Here is a 14198-nt window from a genome sequence, read left to right as displayed (position 1 = left end):
CGGGAGTTGAAAGTTCGTGTTGCCCAACGACAGCCCCAAAACATCACTGCTCTAGAGGAGATCTGCACAGAGGGATGGGCCAAAATACCAGCAAATCAAATAATGTGATTTTCAGTTTTTTTCCCCCCACATTCTGTCTCTTATGGTTGAGGTTTACCCATGTTGACAATTACAGGCCTCTCTAATATTTTCAAGTGGGAGAACTTGCACAATTAGTGGTTGACTAAATACTTATTTGCCCAACTGTATATCAAGGATACAATGGCGTGATCTGGCCAGGAACCATGAACACGCAGGAGTACAAAGAGGATATACAAGTCAAGGGTTTACATATGCTGGTTGAAAGGGCGTTGCTTACTATGAAAACGATACCTACTATGAAAGCAAAAATGAAACTTATTACAGCCCACCTCTGGTGATTTTCAGCTGGAAAACATCGTGAGTTACGACCTTGGGAACTTAGCCGTAGCTGGCACGAGAGGGAGTAAAAATCAGATAAGACCGTCGACAGAAACTCTTTCTATTATGTTCAAAGAAATAGGTAGAGCACACGAACATGGATACAGTCACAGCACAAATGAATATAGTACCACAGCAGTTATCTGTTTTATAAGCATGAATAAAATATTCTTTCACAGTTAAGATTTCCAGGAGCTCCTTGGCAAAGCACTTGTGTTTATGAACATCTTCCTTAAAGAGCATGATTTCTGATAATAAACTAAAGTTCATGTGCAGTTCGAGGCTATAAAGGCGGTTTCGAACTAGCGACAGCCTAGTGTGAAGGGTTCAGCGGCAACCAAACCGTTATGTATGTGTGAGCGGACTTGTGTCGGTGAAAGTGAGCAGCGGATGAGTTTTTGGCCAGAATGGCAAGTTTGAATAAATTTGTGCCGAGAGGCAGTGTATGTATCAAATTAATTGAAGGATCCCGTTCTCTAATGCTTGCGACCATGAGGACCTTGGTTACTAGCTGCCGCATGAGGGACCCCTCCCCCAACATGGCTGTTTAAAGGGCCAAGCGCCAGTGAACAGTTTAAGATAGTGTCTCTTGGTAAATTAAATTTAAAAATTTTAAACAATCTCTATTTATACAGTAGTATATAATTTCTCTGCAGTTTTGTTTTCACACACTCAAATAGTGGACGCAGACTCAATTCCCGCCGGAAAGCCGGGCTATGATGTTTGCCAATAGCTTGATGAGCAGGCATTACAAGCCAGCCTCTCTGGGCATAAATATGTCCGACGTCAAGATATATAACTGGCAATTCCATCTACGGTTGAAGCCTCGCCAATTGCTTTTCACACCTAAACTGACATGCAATACACACAAGTGCGATCATGACCCCGGTGTAGATGCATGGCAGCAATGAAGGGGTCAGAGAAAGGATATCTATGTTAAATGGAGGATTATGGAAATACGTCAATATATTATTGTGCCTTTGTGTGGTGACGCCTGCTTCTGGATTTTTCCCCGAGGATAATATTTGATGTCCTTTGATAGCAGTTGTGTTCTCTTCTCTTCCTCTTTTTTTAAAAGAAACATTATGTATTAGTAATAGACATGCCACAGTCCTCCTTTATTTGTGATAGAATAACTGAAATGTGTTTATTATTGGCATTGTGACACATCTAAGAATCGATAATTACCCTTTTCTGTACTGTACTTTCAGTCAGAAGTGAAACACGCACGAGGAACAGTTGTTTTCGGGCAAAAGAGATTTCTAATGTTCTGAAAAAATGGCAACAGTGCAAGTGTTATAGGTTACTGCCGTTAACTGTAGGCTTTTGACAGAAACATTGCTAGAGTGGGAGCATAAGCTGATTTTAAGGGGGGAGGGGGGCCTGGTGGCCGAAAAGTGTCACTGCATGTAATTGACTTTCTAATATATACGTATATAATTTGTAAAGCAATAAAACTGCAACAAAAATGAATTAAATGAGCAAAAAAACATTTTATATTGGGTCGAAATTATTTTTCGAGCACCTTTGACTGTCATTTGCTTTGCATTTAATAGAAAGAAAAAAAAAAATATATATATATATATATATACGTATATTAGAAAAAAAATATATTTTTAAAAATGTTTTTTTTTCTTTCATTGAAAAAAAAAAAAAATATATATATATTAGGGCTGTCAAACGATGAAAATTTGTAATCGAGTTAATTACAGCTTAAAAATTAATTAATCGTAATTAATCGCAATTAATCGCAATTCAAACCATCTATAAAATATGCCATATTTTTCTGTAAATTATATATATATTCTGTAAAATAATTTGTTGGAATGGAAAGATAAGACACAAGATAGATATATATACATTCAACATACGGTCCATAAGGACTGTAGTGGGCATTTCACTCTACTGTCATTTAAATCTGTCTATGCTGTCCTCACTCCGAAGCGTCTACTTTTTCCAAAGCTAGACAGCTAGTGAACGACGCCTTAATAATCATAGACTTCTTCCTTTTCATCTGATTTATTAATAAAATGGCCTCAAACCACTGTCCTCTTCAGACCGTAGTGAAACTAAAAAAGTACATAAGCATTGCATTAGCAACAACGTTAGCTTAGCACGCTATACAGGTTCACTAAATATAAACAAAAAGCGTCTCATACAAAAAATATAACATTTCGTTTACTAACATAATATGTACATTCTTTACAACAACCATACTTACGGACAAATCTTGTCCAAGGATCATATAAGCACAACATTACAACGTAGGCGTCAGCCCGAGACGTCGTGCAACCATATTGAACTGGCAAGAAAGCAATAAACCATGTCGCAAAGCAACCACAAGAGTTCACTGTTAGACAGCACAAAAAAACCTTGCTTTAAAACTTAACAAAAGGTAGAATACTGTCTGAGCGGGACATGTGCGTTAATTGCGTCAAATATTTTAACGTGATTAATTAAAAAAATTAATTACCGCGCGTTAACGCGATATTTTTGACAGCCCTAATATGATGCACGATAACGCATTTTTCAGCCGATACCGATAACCGATAATTTCCTCCTCGTTCCAACCGATAACCGATAATGTCAAGCCGATAATTTTATTAAAGATTTATGTAAAATTTTAAAATATACACAAGAGAAAATATTGCTGTGCAAAAATAATATTGCTCTTTTTTTTTCAACATCAAATGTGAACAAGTAGTAGTAGTAGTAAATTCCAACATCTAAATAAAGACAGATTATCTGACATTGTGTAATGGTAAACTTTTGGCAACAATTACTTAAAGAGTAAATACATAAATTGCACAAAAATGGCTTTAAAAGTATGCCATTCCTAATGTATAACATTACTACACAGCAAAAACACAGCTCCTTAAGACTAGTTAAAGTCCCTTGTTTTCAGTGTAAATCTATTGGAAATAAGTTAAATTAACTGTCAGCACTTCAAGTATATTTCACTCAGATTTCTTGAAGAAAAATGGCCAGCTGAAAATAAGATTAACAGCCTTATTTTAAGCAATAAATTATTATACATAATCCTAAAAAAAAAAAAAAAAAAAAAAAAAACTTGTCAGAAATGTTCTTTATTCAAGAATATGTATGGTTCAAAACATTATTTGAAAGCAATTTTTTCTTCATTTAGGTGAAAAAGACCTGATTTTTTTAGATGTTTGGGCTTAATAAGAACAAATTGCAATATTTAGTTCAAGTAAGTGGAATAATCTGGCGCATTCAACTAGTCTTCAACACTCAAACAAGATGGGGAAAATTATTTGACTAGATTTAAGAAGAATGATCTAATTAAGACGTCATAAATTTAAAGCGTACTGAATGCATTACTGACTGGAAGACTTCTTTGTGTCGTTTGGTGCATGTTACAATTATCAACTAACCACTGTGCCGTCATGATAAACATGGTTTGTTGACATCACCTGTGTAAATGTCCGTGGTAAAACTGATGTGATCGGCATGTCTTTCACGAAGAATCGTGGTCGTATAAACTGCATTATTTTTTCATCCAGGGATTTGGCTATCGGGTCATTTCGGGAATTTCCTCCCGCCTGTGCCCTTCAGTCCGCCTGGCTGCCAAATTAACACCCGCGCCAGGCCTCTGTCTTGAACCGGAGTGGCGGCGGCAGCTAAATTCGTACCGAATATCCGCCCGCCCCGGCCGGCTCGCTGCGGCGCATTTGGTGCATGGCTCTGCTCTCATCCTCTACCCGCCTAGGGCGAGGCGGCGGCGGCGGCCTGCCGGACCGTCGGGCTCCGTCGGAAGACAGTTACTTGTCAACTATCGATCTCGTGAGGTGTTTAGCCATAGATGGGAGTTTACCACTCGCTTTGGGCTGCATTCCCAAACACCCCGACTCCGGGAGGACCGCAGCGTCTCTGTGTCGTCACAAGCCCCGTAGCTTCCTTTATAGTTTATTTGTTAACAATAGCTTTAGCATTCGTGCTAGCAGCAGCCTCATATTCGTTCCTAAAATCATTGTGATGCAGTTTTAAATGGCTGCTGGGTTAGTGCTAGTGGTGTTCAATGAGGACGCTTTCTTTAGGCCTTGAGGAACTGTTTTGTAGATGGCGAGAGCATCGTTTATTTCATTTCACACACGGGAAAAGCAACGCACGCTAGTGAGAGCGCCTCAACACTGATGTGTAACACCGCCTCGTCTATGACGCCGTACTCCTAAACCCCTCCTCCCACAGGGGCTTCAGAGAGGGGAGGGGTTGAGCAGGCGGCAGTGAAGAAGTGGAGAAAACTGCTTGGTTGCGCACATTTGGAGGCTAAATCAAGTATATAATTATCGGATTGCATTATCGGTTGATTTTTTTATTATCTGTATTATCTGTGTGACGTCATAATTGCCATTATCGGCCGATAATTATCGGTAGCCGATATTATCGTGTATCTTTATATATATATATATATATATTATTTTTTTTTTTTTTAATTAAAGCAACTTTTTGGGGGGATTGAATGATTTAGACACAAATGTCCTAATCATAATATGGCCCCAACACAAAAAGGATTGCTTCAATCAAAGAAAACTTCAATGAAAATTTAAGTGTTCAAATGCAAATTTTTCAATCTCAAATATGTTTTCGCATTGAAAAACTTTTTTATATGATTGAATTTTTTCCTCTTTTTGATTGAAGTGATTTTTCTTTTTGAAAATGTATATATTTTTTGATTGAATAATAAAGAGGAAAAACGTCCTAGCCAAAATGTGGCCCAAACACATATCAATATTACTTCAATCAAAAAACAAACAAACTTGACTTCGATCAAAAAAAAAAAAAATAAATAAATAATCAAAGGAAAAAAAAAAAAACTTTCACATGCATTTTTTTTTTTTTAGTTTTTTTTAATTTAAAATTTATTTTTGCATTCAAAAACATTTTTTTCTTGATTGAAGCGACTTTTTTTGGTTGAAAACATACAGTATATTTTGATTGAAGAATGTTTTTTTTAAATTTTTATTAAAGCATCTTTTTTTTTGATTGAATAATACAGACACAAATCTACCTCCATATGGCTCTGCCCAGGGGATACAATTTTTGACTGGGGTAGCTACATTGGCACGACACCGGCGGGTGTACCAAATTCAATGGATGACGATCTTGGCGAAAAGTATTGCCTAAGCAGCCTGATTTAGAATTCCCCTCAAAAATGATGGGAAACAAAAATCGCTCATTGTCAACTTATTATTATACATATTCATGTAAGTTAATTTTATTGCTGACACTGCGTTTTTGAGTCATCAACACTCGGCCGGCGACCTGGTGGCTTATTTGCCCCCCCCCAAACTCGGCTCATTGCCCTCTTTGTGTGCCCGGTGTTTTGTCAAATTTTCAACCCCATCAGAAATTGCAACTTTGTATTAAAAATGGCCGCGAATGCAGCGATACAAAGTAAACACTCCAGACTTTCTTTAAATAAAGGACTATTTACTTACGTTTGATCATGGACGGACATGTAGAAGAGTTCTCCTCAGACACGTGCTGCCATGTTAGCTGCACAACAACTGCACACCGCTCTCTAACTGTTTACATCTTTGCCATGTAGTAAAGCATAATTTTACGCCATATTTGTGTTGACAATGTGGCAGCTATATGCTCCTCCGACGTCGGCCGATACTCTCCAGCTGCTTCCCCGGCGAGCTCTCCTGTCCGTAGCAGGGGAACGAGCTGTAACTCCCAGGAGGGTTGCCGATCGGCGAAGACAATCGACAACCCCACCGCCGTGTGACATGATCCGGGCTAGTTTTGTGTGATTTTTCGCTTCGTGAAGTGAAAATAAGACTTTGATACGTCACTCGGTTTGGGTTAGCACGTCGGCTAGCTGTCACACCTCTTGGTTTGTTTACATTTTCTAAAGCCGGGGTAGGGAAATGAGAAAAGCTTGACTAACTACAGCGGCATAAAATATCGTTTGGGAGGTGCGACAGTTTCGACCATTATGGAGCAATTTTGCCATGTCGTACCGAATAAATGCATTATTTCATATTCCATTTAGCACAAGACTTTTATTTGTCATGACCATACCATTTATTTAGCTATTGGGGAAAAAATACTTCGATAAAAAGAATATCCTGTAAAAATATTGGAGTAGATAGACTGAAACAATGACATTTTGCGGCTCTCTTTGTCGCATTTTCATCGTTCTGAATAATTCTCCCTCAATTGGCTGGATTCTAAATCAGATGAAACCATGACCCTGCCGACGTCATCCTCCTGTTGGGGACGCTGGAGCCCTATAATGGTAGGCGTGGCTAAAGGGCGGATTAAAAGACTAATTTCTCGTCATCTGCGCGTTGCCAAATTGTTGTATATAGTTGAATCGTCTCAAAATATGATTCTAATTCAAATAATAATGCTATTTAAGCCTTTTTTGTATCCTGTCGCATGCACTTTAAGTTTCCTTCAGTACAATGACAGACGGGTTAAGAGAAATAGAAAAATCTAAAAATGCCGGCAATGCACCATTTCAAATTGCGGTATTTTCATTAAGTCAATCTATGTTCTACTGCTTATTACTTAAAAATGGAAAAAGCTACAATCTTTGGGGCGCCGTTTGTAAAGCAGCACTGCTGAAAATTACGACATTTTCTCACATTTAGCGCCACACAGTGTTTAGAATGGTGTGAAATTTTTAGTCACTTTTTTCCCCCAGATTTACAACATTATTTAGCAACTTAAATAATCATTATTAGATTAGAAGTTTTGGACCTGATTCTTTAAATCCAGAACTAAATATTTAATTTAAATCTTAAATTTATATGTCCTATGTCCTAAATGTTAAATCAGGAAACGGTCGGAACTAAATATTTAGCTTAATATGCAAATTCACATGACTGCAGACCGGAAGTAACAAAATATAAGCTGGTGGAGCAGCTTAGACTGTCTGTTTACGTTGCTTGAAAATGAATAAAACCTACTCAACGGTGGCAGTCTGCTCTTAGACATGAGTCATTGTGATTGTAACAATATATAGGTAAAATACATATTTTGGAGAAACTATTTCAAGAGCATTTTGTGTGCTCCAGCTTTTGTTACTTCCGGTCTCAAGGCATGTGAATTTGCATGTAGACCCTACTCACCTACGTCACAAAATGACGTTTTGCTGTATACGGCCGCCATATTTTCTGTCATTTTTAAGCCCTATTCTCAATGGTTTCAATTAGTCATGCAATTTATAGAGCAATTCATGGAAGCCCCGGTGTTATCTGACGCTGTAAACTCATTGGATGCGTTGCATAAAAGGCGTTATGTGAAAAAGCTTCAGTTTATCCATTCGCCAGATCCATATTTGATGCCTAAATCGATGTTTTTCGACCCGCTGTCTTCGCCGTCTCTGCCTGACATCTGCTACCCTGATATTTACAACTATCTTGTCCACACAAAATCAGCCTATTCTCACGATAGTTTGAAAAATTTTAAGAGCTTGGAGGCTTATAAATACTTCGTTGCTGGTTGGGTGAAACAGGTCCTCGTCCACGAAAATTCGGCAGGAATCTATCTTGTGCTCGGGAAGGTGAGTTACGAAATTTTCAATTCAAAATCTTTTGTTCTTGCTAACATCCACTGTCAAGTCTAATGTATTTCATGTCATTTGTCAATGGAGCTAGGGCTTTTAATGTTTATATGGTTTAGCGATAGCACTCTCACTACATACATATATAATATGTAATATGAAGTGCGATAGCACTACTCCAGATTGTCCCTAGTTGAATTTATTTTTTGGCTTTTGACCTCAATAGTGAAATTGTAAATTAATTGTATGACAACTGTCTTATTATCCCCTTATAATTATATATTTTCAGGTAGTTCATTCACAACGTCTGAGTGTATGTTGTCAGCGATTAGCCTAGCAATGATCTTAATTGTGGTTGTCAGCCCAAAACCCTCTAAATATATATTAAATGCATCTTACCAGACATAAAATGACTACTACATAATCTGTGGTAATCGTTTGGAGCCCAGTTTTCTCGTCGAATTGCAGCAGTCCATCTCGCTCTCCTCTCTCTCTTCAAGTCTCTCCGTCTATCTTCTCTGTTATTGCAGCCGACCGCCACACACGCCTTCACCATTTTGATTATTAATGTTAACGAGCAGAAAAACACGCCATAATAGGAGGAATTTACGTAGTGGTAATGCGTCAACACGACGAGTTGAAGGACAATATGGCGCGGGGGCATGGTTGTGACGTCATGTGAGTAGGGTCTATTAAGCTAAATATTTAGTTCCAACCATTTCCAGATTCAGCATTTAGGATGTAGGATATAAATTTAAGATTTAAATTAAATATTTGGTTCTGGATTTAAACATTCAGGTACAAAACGTCTTATTTAAATATTAATATTTAAGTTGCTAAATAATGTCGTAAATGTTTAAAAAAAAAAAGTGACTCAAAAAATTTACACCATATTTTAAACACTGTGTGGGGCTAAATGTGAGAAAATGTTGTCATAATTTTCAGCATGTGCTGCTTTACAAACGGCGCCCCATAACAATCCTGGTGAAAGAAGAGAAACTGAGTCACTTTTGGGGTGGTTTTGTTGCAGTACATTTTTCAGCAAAAAAGACTATTGGCCACACAATAAAATGGGACTATTTGAACGTCGTCTGGATTATGCCCTCATCATCTTCGACTGAGTTTTGAGCTGACTTGGAAGGCTTTTCTGACTTAATTTGAAAGCAAAATAAAAATCCTTCAAAGACAGCGGTGGAGAAAGCTGATGCACATTAAATACAGCTTGACTAATGCCTCATCATCAACGACAAGGCCCAGTCATCTTGCGCACAATCAATCTCCTTCCTCTGAATGACTTCAAAGCAAAGTCTCAGGCCATAACCTAGACTTGAGCGATGGGCTCTCTGCTGCACTCAGGGTTAGGATTCTAGCAAGGTGGCTTTCAACTCCAGCTAAGCTCCTGCGAGTGTCCTTTGTGTGTGGAAAATGACCGAACCGCTGCGTGGCTCCTTCCTCAAAGTGTATGTAGACATAAGCATTTCTTCCGCCAGTTTGCTTACTTGCTCTGAGCATTCGTTTTGCGTGTCCGTATGTGAGAATGTACCGCTGCATGCATACATGCTTACTGTGGCATTAGAGCGTTAAAGGCTAAAACCAATAGCAGTCATCATCATTTCTGTTTGAAAATGGAAGGAGAGCGTTAAAGGCTAAAACCAATAGCAGTCATCATCATTTCTGTTTGAAAATGGAAGGAGTGAGTCCCTCAGAAGATGAAATCTGAGGTGAAGATGCTGTCAGGATATTTAACGAGAGGATAAGAGTCACGTTGAGGAGAATGAGCATTAGCCTTTTTCATCATTAAATATTAAAACTGTCAGGGGACCGCAGCGGGGGCCCTTTTCACTGACTTTCACACTACTGCGTGATAATAGAGTTTTTACCCATGGGGACCTGCACACGCAAAACTGAGGAAAAATCAGATTGCTGCTTCTGAGGATTATCTTGTGTCAGGGGGTCCAAAGATTATTCACATTATTTCCTTCCCGTCATGTGCTTTTGGAGGAATAGGTCACAGAGGATTATACAACTTGAAAGTATTCTTAACCAGGAGAGGCACTTAAGTACTTACTACTTACATAACCCTCTGGTTATGTTGCTGGTTGATCTGACCTTTCTATCATAAATTAACCCCCCACCACATATTTGCATGAAACTATTTCCCCTTGCATGGTTCATTTAACTTAATCCCACATAAAAAATTTTTTTAAAAAACAAAAACATTTACACATCCATGTTTTAATTACATCAGTGATAATTTACCATATGAGCCAACAGACTGTGAATCATGCACTAAATTTTGTTGGAAATTGTTGATAGTAAATTCAATATCTCTCTAAACCTAACCCTAAACCTTAATTGCCTAAATTATATATACAGTGGGGCAAATAAGTATTTAGTCAACCACTAATTGTGCAAGTTCTCCCACTTGAAAATATTAGAGAGGCCTGTAATTGTCAACATGGGTACACCTCAACCATGAGAGACAGAATGTGGAAAAAAAAACAGAAAATAACATAGTTTGAGTTTTAAAGAATTTATTTGCAAATCATGGTGGAAAATAAGTATTTGGTCAATACCAAAAGTTCATCTCAATACTTTTTTATGTACCCTTTGTTGGCAATAACGGAGGCCAAATGTTTTCTGTAACTCCTCACAAGCTTTTCACACATTGTTGCTGGTATTTCGGCCCATTCCTCCATGCAGATCCCCTCTAGAGCAGTGATGTTTTGGGGCTGTTGTTGGGCAACACAGACTTTGAACTCCCTCCACAGATTTTCTATGGGGTTGAGATCTGGAGACTGGCTAGGCCACTCCAGGACCTTGAAATGCTTCTTACGAAGCCACGCCTTTGTTGCCCTGGCTGTGTGTTTCACTCAAAATCTCTCGATACATGGCCCCATTCATTCTTTCCTTTACACATATCATTCGTCCTGGTCCCTTTGCAGAGAAACAGCCCCAAAGCATGATGTTTCCACCCCCATGCTTCACAGTGGGTATGGTGTTCTTGGGATGCAATTCAGTATTCTTTTTCCTCCAAACACGAGAATCTGTGTTTCTACCAAAAAGTTCTATTTTGGTTTCATCTGACCATAACACATTCTCCCAGTCCTCTTCTGGATCATCCAAATGCTCTCTAGCGAACCGCAGATGGGCCTGGGCGTGTACTTTCTTCAGCAGGGGGACACGTCTGGCAGTGCAGGATTTGAGTCCCTGGTGGCTCATTGTGTTACTGATGGTAGGCTTTGTTACTGTGGTCCCAGCTCTGTGTAGGTCATTCACTAGGTTCTGGGATTTTTGCTCACTGTTCTTGTTATCATTTTGACGCCACGGGGTGAGATCTTGCATGGAGCCACAGATCGAGGGAGATTATTAGTGGTCTAGTATGTCTTCCATTTTCTAGTAATTGCTCCCACAGTTGATTTCTTTACACCAATAATTTTGCCTATTGCAGATTCAGTCTTCCCAGCCTGGTGCAGGTCTACAAATTTGTCTCTGGTGTCCTTCGATAGCTCTTTGGTCTTGGCCATAGTGGAGTTTGGAGTGTGACTGACTGAGGTTGTGGACAGGTGTCTTTTATACCGATAATGAGTTAAAACAGGTGCTATTAATACAGGTAACGAGTGGAGCCTCGTTAGACCTCGTTAGAAGAAGTCAGACCTCTTTGACAGCCAGAAATCTTGCTTGTTTGTAGGTGACCTAATACTTATTTTCCACTATAATTTGGAAATAAATTATTTAAAAATCAAACAATGTGACAATTACAGGCCTCTCTAATCTTTTCAAGTAGGAGAGCTTGCACAATTGATCGTTGACTAAATAATTATTTGCCCCACTGTATATATATATAAAAAGGTATACACACACACACACACATATACAGTGCTGCTCGAAAGTTTGTGAACCCCACAGCGATGGTCAGATTTTTTGTAAAAAAAACTAAAATAACCTTATTAAATGTTAAGTTATACCCAAATCCACAATACTGACATTCCAAATAATGGACTGAAACAAAAGAAATTGTTATATTGTCATTCTTTATTTAACAAAAGTGGTTGATTTAAGAAAAACTCAGATATCATGTGTGCAAAAGTATGTGAACCCCTTCAGTTAATAGGATATTGCGCCTCCTTTTGCAGAGATTACCTCAACCAAACGGTTTCTGTAGTGACTAATCAGCCTCTCACATCTACTTTGGGGGATTTTTGCCCATTCTTCCTTGCAGAACGCAGTCAGTTGAGAGAGGTTTGATGGGCGTCTGGCATGAACTGCTCGCTTCAGGTCCCGCCACAGCATTTCAATGGGATTTAGGTCAGGACTTTGACTGGGCCAGTCCAGAACACGAATGTTCTTCTTTTTCAGCCATTCCTTGGTTGTATTGCTGGAATGCTTTGGATCATTATCATGTTGCATGATCCACCTTCTGCCAAGCTTTAACTTCAAAACAGATGGCGTCAGGTTATGTTCTAGGATTTGACAATATTCCTCAGAATTCATGATTCCCTGGACTATGTGGAGTTGTCCAGGTCCTGAGGATGAAAAGCAAGCCCAGATCTTGACATTCCCACCTCCATGCTTCACTGTTGGGAGAAGGTTCTTTTGGTGGTATGCAGTGTTGACTTTTCGCCAGACATGGCGGTTTTGGTTGTGACCAAACAGTTCAATTTTGCACCTACATCAGTTGATGAAAACTCTTTTTAATTTAGTCTCGACAACACAACTGTTAAAAAAACAAAAAAAAAAAACTACTGAATTGATTGATTAGGAAATCAGGTTGAAATAATAGAAAATTCCAAAATGTTGAGGGGGTTCACAAACTTTTGAGCAGCACTGTATATATATACACATATATACACACACACATATATACGTATATATACATACACTATATATATATATACATACACTATATATATATATATATATATATATATATATATATATATATATATATATATATACACATACACACATATATATACATATATATATACATTATATGTATATATATATAAAATATGTTTATAATACTGTATGTTTATAATATGTTTATAATACTGTATGTTTATAGTACTGTCCATAGCTTGTAAAACTGAGGCTTTCTTTTTTTTTTTTTTAGCTGTAACTAATATATACACTAGAGAAAGAAAGAGCTATTTATTGGTCATCTATAAAGGCGAACTAACTAAAAATATATACATAATGTATGGTATTTTGCAACAGTAGTGTCTCAAACTGCCACAATAAATAACGTACAGTATTGTAATATACTACTGTGTATACATTCTATTTGTATGATATCATTGTGAAAAGGCAGTGGTGCATTTCTGGTAAAATACCAAAAGAGGGCAGCAACATCCTCTTGCAAATAGTGAAAGGATTGGGCAGCCAGATAGAATGTGAAGTACCTGCTGAAAAGTGGACCGCAGATGGCGCTACAATGTAGCTCAATTTCAACACAAATACTCTGCTTTCATTCTCAGAATCTCCCTCTCCTCGTTGTCCCACCCGTGGGCCCTGTTGTTTGCAGAGCGCATAAACATCACAACACAAGAACTAATCATTATGTAAGACACAATGACTCTAGCTAGGAAAATAATTACTTTTTACTGCAGAGAAAATTAGGAGAAAAAGTATTTATTTTCTTGTTTCTGTTCTCCCTCAGATACATCGATTCCTGTTTCCATTTCAAACTGATTGAATCGCTTTCCACTCGACAGGTATACCAGTCAGTAAGTGTTAAACTGCATGTCACAAATGACTGTACCACTCTCTTACAGTGCAGGCCAAAAGTATTGGCACCCATGCAATTTTGTCAGATAATGCTCAATTTCTCCCAGAAAATGATTGCAATTACAAACACTTTGGTAGTAATCTCTTCATTTATTTTGCTTGAACTGATAAAACACAAAAGAGAATGGGGGGGGGGGGGGGGGGGGGGGATCATTATTATTCTACTCAAAACTGCAAAAATGGGCCGGACTAAAGTATTGGCACCCTCAGCCTAATACTTGGTAGCACAACCTTTAGACAAAATAATTGCGAACAACCGCTTCCGGTATCCATCAGTGAGTTTCTTACAATGCTCTGCTGGAATTTTAGACCATTCTCCTTTGGCCAACTCCTCCAGGTCTCTTGAGATTTGAAGGGTGCCTTCTACAAACTGCCATTTTCAGATCTCTCCACACGTGTTCAATGGGATGCA

The 14198-nt window shown here is 38.3% G+C and overlaps 1 protein-coding gene across 8 annotated transcripts in view; it reads left to right on the top strand.

Moving 5' to 3' along the window:
* Positions 1-14198, top strand: part of pcbp3 (poly(rC) binding protein 3) — a 122341-nt gene that overhangs the window by 35263 nt on the left and 72880 nt on the right. For 5 of the 8 annotated variants that reach the window (XM_057851969.1, XM_057851967.1, XM_057851968.1 and 2 more), the window contains exons 2-3: positions 13477-13560; positions 13659-13713. The gene's annotated coding sequence lies outside the window, so the exon portion shown is untranslated. Of the gene's footprint in view, positions 1-13476; positions 13561-13658; positions 13726-14198 lie in introns of all 8 variants that reach the window. The other 3 variants (XM_057851963.1, XM_057851965.1, XM_057851966.1) reach the window with 3 other exon arrangements.

The sequence above is a fragment of the Corythoichthys intestinalis genome, chromosome 12, assembly GCF_030265065.1.
Source record: "Corythoichthys intestinalis isolate RoL2023-P3 chromosome 12, ASM3026506v1, whole genome shotgun sequence".
NCBI lineage: Eukaryota > Metazoa > Chordata > Actinopteri > Syngnathiformes > Syngnathidae > Corythoichthys > Corythoichthys intestinalis.
The sequence above is the reverse complement of the archived record's forward strand: the minus strand, read 5'-3'. Positions and strand labels throughout refer to the sequence as shown.